Here is a 14,749-nt window from a genome sequence, read left to right on the forward strand (position 1 = left end):
TTTTTGTGAGGTTGTCGGGGTCCATTTCAAAACTAGAGCTTGCTTATTTACAATCTCCTGCTCCCTAACTAAAAACATTTTTCTCTGAGTAGAGGGAGGTATCTCACTAGCTCCTTTTGGGGTAACCACATTTCTTCTACCAGAGTGAAACTGCCCCCCTCCCTCAATTTGCATTCCTTTGTGATATTGCCTCCTGTGTAGATTCATTCCTCAAGCCAATTACGCATGCTCAAACTGGACCATGGATGGACAGTTGAGCTAAATGACCTGTGCATGAACTGCTGACACCGGAGCCATGACCTCTCTGGGTTTTGTGGGGTCCATTAAAATTTGAAAGTCATAGATCATCTGATTTCCATTCCAACCATCAGGGGAAGATCAGTGCTCTGCCCAGCAGTGAGTCTCCTTTTCAACATTACTTCCTCTTTCTTGAGTGCGACAGAAAAGACTCAAAATTTTCTTTTTATTCTCCTTTGGCAGAATCAGCACCTATGAAAACACATAGACACATAATTACAGCAGTGTCCTAGGAAGAATGCATAAATATTTTACCAGGAAACAGGTTGTGCCTCGGAATCATCATCATTGACATGCACCCGAAATGTAACCTGGTTACCAACCTATATACTGTAATGAACACAAAATAAATATAAGAAATCGATCAGCACAGGTAATCTAAATTACTTCTACCTCACAAAGCCTTCTCTGAAGACGATAGTATATGAGGACTCAATTTGAACAAAATGTTGGATTGGGACAAGGTTTGCAGAAACCGATTGGGAATAATCGTTGTCCCCATGTCCTTAATAGAATTGAAACTTTCCGTAACGAATGCTAGGACATTTTTTATTCTATGTTAAAACCCGAAGACAGGATTGTGCTCGTTCAAACCAGTGGTAGATATGGAATCTTTGGTGGTGAATAAGCTTTGAAGTAAAACCGCTTAAACATAGTCGGAAGACCAGTCAGTGACATTGATAATTTCCTCTAGTCTTGCCTCTATAGAGAAGGCTTTAGAAGCCAAGGCCTCTCTCACCAAATGTGCCCCACATTATGACAGGTTAATGCCAGCTTTTTGCATGGCCCAATGAACCCAGTGTGCATTGGTGGGGGAAGACACTGTTTTGAAAAGTTTCTTTAGAGAAAATTACAACACCTTCTCCCCAGGGGGTCGAATGTCATACATTTGTATGCCTTAAGGCATCTCACCACACAGAGTTTTGGAAATCTGTCGAAAGCTAGGTAGGACACCGATTTGGAGTTGGATTTTGTTCTCTGGGAAATTTGGAAGCTAGCACACTGTGGGGTAAAGACACTACCAGCAATATCCAGTGCCAGACATCTGACACTCTGCAACAGGATACAAGACAGAGCAGCATCACAAGCTTTGCCGATAGCGTCTTCCTGGATAAATATTAGTTCTTTCGCCACAAACGAAAAATATTTATAACCAGATTAACATCCCAAAACATAAGAGTACCGAGGTTCCAGCGGTAAAGCCAAGTGGATTCCCCTCATGATCTTTCACGGATGTTCCCCCAGTGGGGAACCTTAAATAGGCAGATGACTCACCAAAATGACCGAGCTGTACAAATTTATCTTCCTGTAAGCCAAACCTTGCGATGCCAAGATGTTCATGAGTGGGACAACGTAGCACCCTGTGAGATCCTCTCTGTGTTGAACACACCAAAGAAACTGCTCTTGTCCATGCTGACCTGTAACATTTTATTATCCTCTCTGCCCATGCTGAAGCCAAGAGAGTCTGTTTCTAGTGAAAGGCCTGGGTCTATCTATCTCTTCCGATAATCTACCACACTAATAAGGAAATCCGGTCTTGCAGGATTAGTGGGTAAAACTCTCCCAGCGGATTCATGAAGGAGATCCAGAGCGTGGGGTAGACGGATTGGAAAATCCCAAGAAAGTTCCAGAAGAAATTTAAACCAAACTTGAGACTTCCAGAAATGCGTGATCAAGACTACTTTCGCTTTCGTCTGTGTACCTGTGCGGACGTCCTCATAATCCTCGCAAATGGTGGAATCGTTTAACCTGTCTCCAGGGACCAATCTGGTAGAAAAGCATTGGTCACCACTGCCAAAGGGTCCGGCTTCCAACTGAAATATCTGGGCACCGGAGGTCCAGATGCAAGGCAGAAAGGTCCACTGAGAAGGGGCCCCAATGGTTGTTCAGCACCTGGAAGACATGAGGGTCCAATTGCCACAAACTTGTGTCTGGCAATTCCCTGAAGCACCAATTTGAAATCCTTTTGGACACTCTTGGTAGGTGTTCCTCTAAGACTGAGGTATTGTTGGTCAGGCAATAGGTCCCAAAGTCTTAGGCCAGGGCCAACAAAACCTTGGATCTGGTGCCCCTCAAGTTGTTTATGTAGGTGACTGCCGAGATGTTGTCCATCTTTAACAGGACACAGCAACTGACTTTCTAGGATTGGATCGCAAAGGAGCCTGACATTAGTTTGAGGTAATTGTTATGGAGGGACTGCTCTGCTATGGACCATTTTCCTCCTGTAAGCAAGTCCCCGCAGCACAGCCCCCCCAACCGGACTTGCTGGTGTTGGACTCGATCACTATATCCGAGTGTGAACCAAATATGACCTGCCCACTCCAAGCCTCCAAGTGAGCTAGTCATCATCTCATTCCAGTTTTTGCTTCCTCCTCAAAGGGACTGAATACTGTAGACGAGACGCAGGTGGAAGGCCTTTAGCCTCAGAAGGGCCCTGTAGTGCAAATGGCCCTGAGAGATTGCCTGAATGGAAGAGGATAATAGACCCACCACTTGGGCTATCTAAAGTAGAGAGGTTGTGGTGCGGGCCAGAGTATTGCGCATTTCCCGTTTAATTTTGGTTATTTTCCTAGAAGGAAGGCTGAGTGTCTTCTCTGACAAACTGATGACAAGCCCCAAGAAGGTGGTCTGTTTGGATGGGGTCAGCAGGGGCTTTTTGGCGTTGGTGACAAACCCCAAACTTTCTAACAACATGATTGTTGCTTGCAATTGGTCTCTGAATCGGTACAGATCTTGGTACATAATGAGAATATCCTCCAGATAAATGAGGTGATATCCCTGCTCCCTGAGGGACTCTACCATCGGTTTAACACCTTGGTTAACCACCAAGTTGCGGAAGCAAGTCCGAAAGGCAGGTTAGAAGCTCGTACACATGGGCCTGTGACCAGAATTATAAGAACCAGCGATGAGGTCAAACAATGTGGACCGTCGGGTACACATCTTTGAAGTCTAGGTGCACCATCCAGTCCTCCCGTCATAACCGGTTGCTCAAGAGATGGATGTCCTCCATCTTGAAGTATCTGTTCACTGGCCAGCCTTGAATTCTCTAAGGTTGATGACTGGCCTTTGTCCTCCATCTCGTTTCTCCACTAGAAATCGATTGCTCATAAAGCCATTGGGGGTGGAGTTGAGTTGGAGCGATCGCCCCTTTGCGAACCAACTCCTCCACCTCCTGGTTGATCAAGACTGTCTGATCGTTTATGAAATCCAAGGGCTGTGGATAGGAGCGTTGGACTGGGAAACGGTAGAAGTCTATTTGAAAGCGTTGTAGTGTTTGCAGCACCCAGGCGTCTGAGGTGATAGCCTCCCAGTTGTGTAGGAAAACAGCTAACCGACCCCCCCACTTCCTGATACGAAGTGAGAGAGACACTTACGGGACTGGGCTGCTTGAAATTGCCCTCTGGAGTAGCCCCTTGCGTAGCAACCTCGTTGTGCTCTCCTGGTAGAGGAAAATTCCCCCGAGCGTGACAGGTCCTGATTCTTTTGGTAGCTCTGTCCTCTTGGAGGGCCTTGGGCATAGAAGCAGACGGCTGAGCACCATCTGCCACGGTCGGCCCCACCAAAATTGCGGGGGTGAAAGATTTTCTTTATCGAGGCCTGAGGCTTGTCTAGAGATGTGAAGGTATCCACAAACTTGCAGAACTCCTTCACAAAAGGGTCCCTGAAAGGTCCTCCTTGAGCTACTGCTCCTGCCTCAATGGAAGCTAAATCCCTGAGTTTGGGGTAAATTTTTATTAGTAAAGAGTGGCATCTGTGGACAACGCGCAGTTGGCGTTGCCTATGAATATTGCAAAAAATACAGTTGATGGACAGAATGTAGAACAATGTCATGAGCGCTTTGTGCCCAGGCAGATGCATCTTACAGAGTGATATTGGATCCTGAGGCCTTGGCCCTTCTGTAATTTCCAATATTTTTGTGAGTGATCCCACCACATCCAGGAACTTGTCCTGGCAGGACTTCCGAGCCAGAACGGAAGGAAGATTCTTTTCCTACATCTCGGCAAAGATATGGAACAAACTCCGCCCCCAGCATCAGACGAACCCTCACTCTGCAAGCATTAAGGAAGAGCCTCAAGACCTTTCTTTTTGGATGAGCCGGAGCTGCCCGAAATCCCCTCTCCCCCCAGCGCCATGAGACCCTCATGAGTGAGTTGTCCGCTTCACCAATTCCTGATTGATTGATTGACCTGTCAATACCCTTCCTAGGTTCTCTTCCAGGGGATCCTCATCAGTAGTCCTAAGCACTAGATTATTCCCGCCTATGTGCGGGACCCCGGAAACACAATCATATATGTGATATATATATATATATATATATATATATATATATATATATATATATAATATGGTAAAACTGGTAAAACACCAGGAAACAATTAGTCAGCGCAAGCAATATAAGTTTGCACGAGATAAAAATGACTACGAAACTGGTAGGATTTTTACGTTTGCGCGAAAATTCGACAACGCAAAAAGACAAGCACTGGCAGCCAAAAATGTTGAAGTAACAGGTGGTAATGAAAAGAGATCGGAGGCATCAGAACCAGAAATGAGCTCAACAACGAGCAGTTATGATTCAGATGAAGGGGCAGCAGGAGGTACTAGTCGAGGAGTAGTACCTACCAAATATACGCCATCTGAGGAATTGGGTTTTCTCGTGGAGGACAGACACAAAACGCTGCGACCGCTAACTCGCCAACAGCGCAAACTAAACGAAGAAAAGCAAATAAAAAGCGCAGCGCAAGGAGAAAACTCAAAAGGCAGAGGCTATGCAAAGAGAGGCAGAGGGAAAGGGAAGAAATGGTAACGGCAGCATCTAACCTAACCCTAGAAAATCCAGTAGAGGCCCAGAACCTGATATCAAACACAACGGAAGCGCAAGTTGCACAGGACAACACTGTCATCAATCTGTCCGATACCACCTTATCCAAAGCAGAGATGCAACTCCTCTCATTGGGGTTGTCTTATTGTCCACAAAATTCTTTTAATTACGTGCAGACACGCATAGATGTGTTCAAATTCATTCGCAAACTGAAATTAAGGAAGCATTTCAAACTAAACAACGCTCAGGTTCGGGCTACGAACATCACCAATCAGACCCAACCTTCAAAAGTGTTTCAGATCTCAGATGTGAAGGCTCTGAGAGTGGCGAATGAATTGGCGCAGAATGTAGAGTTTGAACCAGGTACCACTCAGGAGAATCTTTCCAGGGCAGGGATTCCCATGAATCAACCTTGTGTGACATCCTTCAAGCCTCCTTCCACTTTCTGTCCAATCATGCCAAAAGATAATATCGATGCTTTTTGTGACATAGTTGTGGAAGATATGAAAGGATTACAAATGAGCACTACACGTAGAAAGAAAAGAGTTAAATACATGGAAAGACAATACCAAAGATTGATGAAGAAATTAAGGAGTGATTCGAATCTCATAATCAATAAGTCCGACAAGGGTGGCAACACAGTCATCTGGCCAAGGGACTTGTACATGGCAGAAGCAGAAAAACATTTAAGTGATACCACCTGCTACAAAAAGGGTAGCTTTAATGACATCAAGAGCCTGAAAGAAAAGACCCACAAGGAATTGAATCAGTGGAGGCATCTTGGATTATTAAGCAAACAAGAACATGCCTTTTTGAAAAATGATTTCCCTATTACTCCTTTCTTTTATTTAATTCCAAAAATCCACAAACAAACATTGCCGGTCCCTGGGCGTCCCATTATCTCTGCCCAAGGGAGTTTACTGGAGTCTATCTCAAGATATGTGGACCAATTCCTGCACGAATATGTGGAAAATTTACCATCCTTCATAAAAGACACTGGCCATTTCCTTTCAAAGATCAACAGTATCAAGTGGGAGAATGACTTTATTCTCATTGCTTTAGACATTAATTCACTGTACACTAGCATCTCACATAAGGACGGGTTAAATGCAGTAAGATACTATTTAAACCAACGCAGTATATCTTACAGTCAACATAGCAATATGTTATTGAGTATGCTTGAATTATGTCTGAACAACAATTACTTCCTTTATAACCGGGAGGTTTACCAGCAGCTTAGAGGGGTGGCTATGGGGGCATGCTTCTCTCCCACCTACGCATGTTTACATGTGGGGTGGTGGGAGGAGCATGTCCTCAAAAGAACACTCGCTGATTGTTTTCCCAATTGCTTGGTACATTTTTGGCGATTCATTGACGATATTTGTATGATTTGGAGAGGGTCGTTGGAGTCAGTTAATGAATTAGTCAATATGATAAATGTCAATGATCTTAATTTACGTTTCACCTCACAGATCAGTACACACCTTATCCAATTCCTTGATGTGGAAATTTACATTGAGAATGGTGGGTTACACACCCGCTTGCACAGGAAAGCCACGGCGGGCAACGCTATATTGCACGCAAGTAGCTCCCATCCTAACCATTTGATTAGAAGCATCCCTTATGGGGAGTTTCTTAGGATGAGGAGGATCTGCAGCACCTCATTAGATTTGGAAAAATGTCAGAATGAGGTGCTGGAAAGGTTCCGTGCTCGGGGGTATGATGTCGCCCTTTTATTTAGAGGCGAAAGACAGAGCCAACCAACTGGGCAGGGATAATTACCTGGCCTCCATAAATGTGGATGTTACATCTAGTCCAGTTGAAAGGGAGGTTGAGACGGAGAATAATAACATCAGTCTAGTAACAACATTCAATGAAGAACACAAAAAAGTGAGAGGAATCTTGAAAAAGCATTGGCCCCTGTTAAAGACAGATATCAGTCTAGCCCCACTCATTTCAGCTGAACCAGGGGTGGTGTTTAGAAGAGCTCCGTCCATGAGGGACATGTTGGTTAAATCCAGTCCAGAGGTAATAATGAAACCTCATTGAATTTCTAACAAATGCGGTTTTTTCAAATGTATATCTTGCAGGGCTTGCAAGTTTGGTGTAAACACCAGTGAGTATTGCTCTGCTTTTGACCCTAATCCTATTAAGATTAGGGATCACTTCACCTGCCGCACGGACTTTGCAGTATACGTGCTCCAGTGTACCTGTGGACTCAGGTACGTTGGGAGTACAAAACTGCAGGCTTTTAACCGCATTCTGCAACACCTACGAGCTGTGGTCAATTCGGATGGAAATTATCCGGTAGCCCGGCATTTTGAATTGGTTCACAACAAAAATCTAAACGAACTGAGATATTTTATCATTGATGCGGTGCCCAAAAACATCAGAGGGGGGAACAGGGAGAAAGCGTTGAGACAGCTTGAAAGTAAATATATCTTGTTGTTAGATACCAGAATCCCAAATGGATTAAACACGGGGGAGGACCTTTATTGCTTCCTCTAGAGGGTGCAGTATAGGGAGCACTAAAAACCATCCTGCCATGGTACCAACGTTCATGAATCCGTTTGGGTAGGGGCAGGGGTAGAAGCATGTGATAAATTGTACACCGAGTGGACATGAATGGATATTCTGTCCAATAGCTTTGGGTACCCCTGTAATACCCCGCATTCCTTCAAGCTGTCCGCGTAGCATGGAAAGGGCACTATGCCATAATATTTTCCAGATGTTATACCCCTGTTTGACCCCGTATCTCTCGTAGCGAGCATTACATCATGTATTGGGCACTATGCCATAATGTTTCCGTTGTGCTATATTACAAGCTGTGTCTAATTTGGTTATCAGCGTTGCTATTATTGTTCTATACATTTACTTCTGTTAGTGGGTGACATGTAACTCTTCATAAATAGAGAATCAATCAACGTGCCATCACCATTGTACTCCCTATATACATTTGAGTATGACACTCGGTTTTATCAAGCACAATTTTGCACATCAGCACTATTTTGCACTTTTTGAAACAGCATATTTTGCACGTTCCCTGTAATTTGAGACTTTCTGTATCAATTTGAGGCTATATATTCATAATTTGGAGTGAGTCATGGATTTGATGGGCAATGCACTTTATTCCATAGGTAATAGTATGGAATGATATATTTTGTAAATAACGTGTAAATATATCAAATTACCTTATTAAGTGTTTACATTTGTATATATTAGTATGAATTTAATTTGCCTTTTGCACATGGACCAATGTATATTGTTAACTGGATCGCAGACATCAGCTCCGTTTATGAAGTATTTTTTCCATGTCTATGTTTTACTTAAATCTCAAAGGGGACATTCACAGTATATAAAGCACACTTATTGGTTCTTTTAGTCATGTGATCAAGGCTGCCGTGTTTCAGCCGAAACGCGTCATGCTGGGGACAGAAGATCAATAAATCACCCTTAATTTGAAAAAAGCGCAGTGTTTGTGGTCTGTACCTACGTCGAGGAGTCGGTACCTATGCCGAGGAGTAGGAGTTGGAACGGATATATATATATATATATATATATATATATATATATATATATATATATATATATATATATATATATATATATACCTACTGGCGGTCGCCAGTAGGTATATATAGTTAGGATTTTTTCCCTATGGGATTTCTGAAAATTCTATGCCTAATAACTTTGGCGTTTGTGGACGGAATTGGCTGAAATTTTCAGGAAAATGGCACATTTTGTTTCTGAGCAGCTCCAGGAAATTTGGGGGGGGGTCGTCAAGGGGGGGTTGAGAAAAAAGGGGGGTCCCAAAACGCGTTTTTAACATTGAGTTTTCCATAGGGCGGTTGGACTCACTTTTAGCTCGAACGGCTGAATGGATTTGCACGAAACTTGGCAAAATTGTAGGGACTGTTAGGCCGATGTGCCTTTGCTAGGTCTCAATATATGTGCTCCAGTGGATTTTGAGAAATTAACGTTTAAATCAAGATATATATCTGTAACAGCGCTCCGGGCAGCGATCTGGTTCGCGTACTTTTCGCGTAACGGAACTTTGCGCACGGAAAGCTGATTGGCTCTTCGGTGTCTGTCAACATTCTAAACAGTCCGGTGCGGCCGCCATCTTGTCTCTCGGTAGGATCGAGAGATAAGAGGAGGCCAAAACAAAGGGGGAAATTTCCATAAGGGGGCATAGTAGATCCTCCCTGACCCCCTAGGTTTTATGTGGAGGTTTTAAAAGGGCCCAGCAGGGTTCAAAAAAAATTTTTCTTTTTTTTTTTTTCACGATGAGCGCCTAGTACGCGAACCGGAAAGCGTTCTAGGCAGCGTACTTTAAGGATAATAGAATGATATACTTTTCAAAGACTAAATGTTAATTGTTTGTTGTTTTGTTTGTTGTTTTTTTTTTTTTTTTGTTTTCTTTTTTTTAATTTTTTTTTAATTTTTATTGTTTTTCATAATTTATTAAACTTTCTAACATTTCAGTGTCTGAAATGTCATTATTTTCTTGAAATATTGTTTGCAATCTGTGAGGTTGTAAAATGTCCTCATTTGCAAGGAGGGCATCTACTGCTTGGACACATTGCAGCAGTTCATTATCCAAGCTTTCATCCATAAATTCCATGTCAATTTGTTCAATCAATTCCTGGCTGCTCTCTTGCAGGTCCATTTCAAAAGAAACTTGGTTTTCGCCTTCCATTTTGCCTGAAATTTGGATTAAAACAATATATATTAGTAGAGATAGGGCACTGTTGGGATTAATTTTAGATAGTCATTTTTTATCAGTGAATTGTGAGACATAAGCAATGCAAAAGAAGCTTCATGTTTCAAAATAGGCCTCATTTGTGAGCAGTTCTTAGCCATGTTCTCTTGTAATTACTCCTTTTTTTAAAAAAAAAAAAATTTGGGGTTAGCTCCCGGTTCGCGTACCGGAGAGCTATCCGGAAAGCGAACTAAAAAAAACCAGCTTGCCAGAGTGTTACACTTTCTAGCAATTTTTGTAAAAAGGGGAGGTAGTTCTGAAAAGAACTTTTTTTTTTTTTTTTTTTTTACTTTTTTGAACATTATTTCATTTTTTTGGATTTTTTGAACACTTTTTTGTTTTTTTTGTTGTTTTTTTAAAGGGAATGAACAGAAAGAGGTATTGAAATTGGCTCAACAGGAGCAAAAAAAATTAAAAATTCTTGCGTTTGGCACACTGGTGTTTTTCAAAAGCAAGATTAATCAATTTCACGCTCATGTTAGCGCATGAAATTAGTGTTCCACAATACAAGCATGTGAGCTTTAGATGCACAAAATTTTTCTGTATGTTGGGCACTGTTTCATTCGCCTCGGCCACTGACAGAGACAGATCAGAAGATGTTGAAGGCACCGAAGTTGGGGGGTTTTGTTGCAGGTCACGCATCTCTCCACGACTGTAGTTCATTGGATGCCACCTCTGCATATGTCGATGCATTGTGTGATTTCCAAAGCTGTACTTTTTGTTTGTTCCTCGGGATAATTTTTTTTTGCAGATAAGGCACTTAGCATATCGGGCATTGACTTTTTTTTCGTCAGAAGGAATGCTAAAAAATTGCCATATGAAGCTTTCTTTCCGATGAGATACCCGGGGTAACTCTTCGACAAATTGTGGTCCCTCTTCTTCCTCCCCGTCTTCTTCTTCCTCTTCCTCCTCTATGTTTCCAAGAAATTGTGGAGGGGGTCCTCTCTTCCTATTAGGAGATGGGGGTGGTGGTGGTGGGGGTGCAGAAGCTGAAGCTACTATTGAAGCCATCACAGAAATAAATCAGGTCTTCCTTTCACAAAGTTGAAAGTCAGAGTGAGAAAAAAGGTGGGGGCTTTCATCATTTGGGAAAAGAAATAGTTCTAAACCAATGAAAAGTGTTATTTTTAGGTCACATGACCTAGTTTTACATCATTAGGAAACCGAAAGTGAAATGAACCAATGAAAACTTTAATAAACAAGTCACATGACCTGTTCCGCTCACGTTACGCGGAGCGCGCCGCGCCTCGGATAGCTTCCGGTTCGCGGTCCGGAGCACTTCCGGGAGCGCTAACGCGGCGCGTCATAAGACGCATTACGCGACAACGTGATACGTCGCGCTTCCGCGACGCGTCACAGTTGCGCTAACGAAACGTTTACCGGTTCGCGTACTAGATCGCGGCATCAAGATGAGCTAACGGAAAGCTTCCCGGTTCGCTTACCGGAAGCGGAGAAAAAAAATATAAAAAAAAAAATTATCAATAGACATCTAAAATATATTTTTGGATTTAAAGAAGAATACATTTTACAGCTACAAATGTTAGCTTTTAAAAAACCAATGAAATTCACAGAAAAAACCATAGGTTATAGACCATATATAGTTAGGAATTTGCATTTACAAAACCTTGAAAATTCACTGAAAAAACCATAGATTATAAACCATATATAGTTAGGGATTAGCATTTACAAAACCTTATTTTACTCGCATAAAACCATTGAAATTCCATATATAGTTAGATGCGCTAACTATATATCGCGCACCCGCAATCCACTGCTGATGATGTCACATATTACATCATTCATGACATGGTTAGTGACATCACTGATGACATCACTGATGACATCTCAAATGACATCACTGATGACATCACTGAAAACATCTCATTTGACATGACTGATAACATCACTGATGATATCATTCATGTGATAATACGATGAACCTCTTCAGACTCTAATATAACCTTAGATACAATCAGTGTAAACAGACACTCACAGACTGTCACTCATCCATGGAGTTACTCACACACCTAGTCAGTCATGCAAAGAATCAATCACACCTCCATTTCCTCAAAAACACAGTTATACAAACTTTACTTATTCAAACATATACTAACACATATTTACTCTCTTATACAATCCCTGATACAAGTTCATAATGATCCATACAGCCACTCACACATTCACTGGCTCTTATGCACAGTTATTTATATATGTCAACTCTCACATGTACTGTGTTTTACATATGTACTTACTTTGACATGTAGCACTGAGATATCCATTCACTCACCAATACACTCATGCACACAGTCAACCGCCCATACAGCTGTTTCCACATGCACTTTTGAAACCATACATCTAGTGAATCAACTGCTCACACATCTATGCACAGTCATACACCTCCCAGCCACCCACACACAAACTCAGTCTCCCATACAAATACTTGGGCAACCAATCAATAACCCATATAGTTACTCATATAGCTACTTATCAACACATGCAACAGTTTACAGAACAACAGACATAATGATGCACAAATTAAGACAGTTTAGTCACTAACCCATGCACTCAGAGAGACACATTTAATCACTCACTCATACAGTCAGTCATGCACCTACTAAATCCTTCATCCAGACACTTATACATCCACTCATTCTTCAATATGTAAGACATATTTTAACTTTACAGAAACATACAGTCACTGGATGTTGTCATCAGTGATGTCATCAGTGATGTCATTTGAGATGTCATCAGTGATGTCATCAGTGATGTCACTAACCATGTCATGAATGATGTAATATGTGACATCATCAGCAGTGGATTGCGGGTGCGCGATATATAGTTAGCGCATCTAACTATATATGGAATTTCAATGGTTTTATGCGAGTAAAATAAGGTTTTGTAAATGCTAATCCCTAACTATATATGGTTTATAACCTATGGTTTTTTCAGTGAATTTTCAAGGTTTTGTAAATGCAAATTCCTAACTATATATGGTCTATAACCTATGGTTTTTTCTGTGAATATATATATATATATATATATATATATATATATATATATATATATATATATTCACTGAAAAAACCATAGGTTTCACACCAGTTATAGTTAGGAATTAGCATTTAAAAAACCTATTAAATTCACTGAAAAAACCATAGGTTTCACACCAGTTATAGTTAGCTGGAAATTTTACTGATATAAAACCATTGAAATTCCCACGTTATAGTTAGATGGACTCACTATAACTTGCGCGTGCAATGCACTGCTGATGACGTCACATATTACATCACTCATGACATGGTCAGTGACATCACTCATGACATCACTGATGACACCATCCAGTGAATGTGTGTCTTTCTGAAAAATAAATATATTTTATATATGTATATGTAAAAGTTGATGGAAGAATAAATGTTTAAATAAATGTCTAAATGGATGGTTTTTAAAAATTGATTGGTTAACTGGCTTATTAAGACATCATCAGCAGTGCATTGCACGTGCAAGTTATAGTGAGTCCATCTAACTATAACGTGGGAATTTCAATGGTTTTATATCAGTAAAATTTCCAGCTAACTATAACTGGTGTGAAACCTATGGTTTTTTCAGTGAATTTAATAGGTTTTTTAAATGCGAATTCCTAACTATAACTGGTGTGAAACCTATGGTTTTTTTAGTGAATTTCATAGGTTTTTTAAATGCTAATTCCTTTGTATATCGAGTTTCTAACCTTTTTTTTTGTTTACAATTTGCTGTTTTTTTTAAAGTATTCATTTTTTTAATATAATTTTTTTCTTTTGCGCTCTGGGTGCGCGCTCCGGGAAGCTTTCAGCTAAGCTCTCCGGTAAGCTTTTCCGTGAGCTCATCTGAAAGCGCACCCAGAGCGCAACTGTCGTTCGTGAAAAAAAATATGAATGAAAAGTTAATAATAATGCAAAACATTTCGTACCATACAAATAAAATTAGTTTTTTTTAATAAGGAAAATGATTATGCATTTCTGTAAAAGTTTGATGACGTCACTTCGGCGCGCAACGTAAGTGCCCTCGGAAGCGCCTACGTTCGCGGCGCGTAAACGCACGCAAAAGCGCCTACGATCGCGCCACGTTTGCGCCCCGGAAGCGCCTACGATCGCGCTGCGTAAACGCACCGGAAGTGCTCCGGAGCGCGCACCGTAAACGCGTCGGGTCATGTGACCCTAAAATAACACTTTTCATTGGTTGCTAACAGTTTTTTTTTACAATGAATGAAATCCCCACCCATTTCCTTCACTTCTTCTTTCACTTTTGTGACTGAAAGACCTGCCTTTTTGCTCTTGCATATTTCTTGGATAATCATGGCTGCCAGACCATCCAGCAGTGAAGATGAGCCTGAATTCATTGATGAAGAGCCTCCTCAGCCGAAGGTCAAAGAGCATTTCATCTGGAAATTTTTTAAGTTTCCAGCAGACCAGAAAAAGGTGAATGCACCAAAAGTGGAGTGCAGGATCTGCAAACAGGTCCTGTCACGGGGTAACCCCCAAAAAAAGTACTCTTTTGGCAACTTTACCATGATTCGCCATGTGGAGAGGAGGCACCCCCAGAATTTTGCCCGGGAAAGTGTCAGGGCTCTGGCACAAGAGGTTCCCAGAGATGGGGCCTCTACATCAACCGGAGGAGCAACTTCTTCTGGGAGAGAGCAATCGCAGGAGCAGGTGGCAAACATACAACCTGCATTTAACCATGGGGTCGTCAAATGCAGATACTGCAATCAACTCCTCACCTATGGGGAGCAAAGTGTCCTGCTCATGGTTCGAGCATTGGAGAACCATCGCTGCCCTTCCCACTCCTAATTTTTAGGTCTCGCCTGTCGATGCGCATGCGCATCGAGCAAGGCG

General features: G+C 41.7%; 1 protein-coding gene across 2 annotated transcripts in view; it reads left to right on the forward strand.

Moving 5' to 3' along the window:
• Positions 1–14,749, forward strand: part of UBA6 (ubiquitin like modifier activating enzyme 6) — a 1,035,692-nt gene that overhangs the window by 133,028 nt on the left and 887,915 nt on the right. The window lies entirely within an intron of this gene.

The sequence above is a fragment of the Lissotriton vulgaris genome, chromosome 3_1 (genome assembly GCF_964263255.1).
Source record: "Lissotriton vulgaris chromosome 3_1, aLisVul1.2, whole genome shotgun sequence".
NCBI classification, from domain to species: domain Eukaryota; kingdom Metazoa; phylum Chordata; class Amphibia; order Caudata; family Salamandridae; genus Lissotriton; species Lissotriton vulgaris.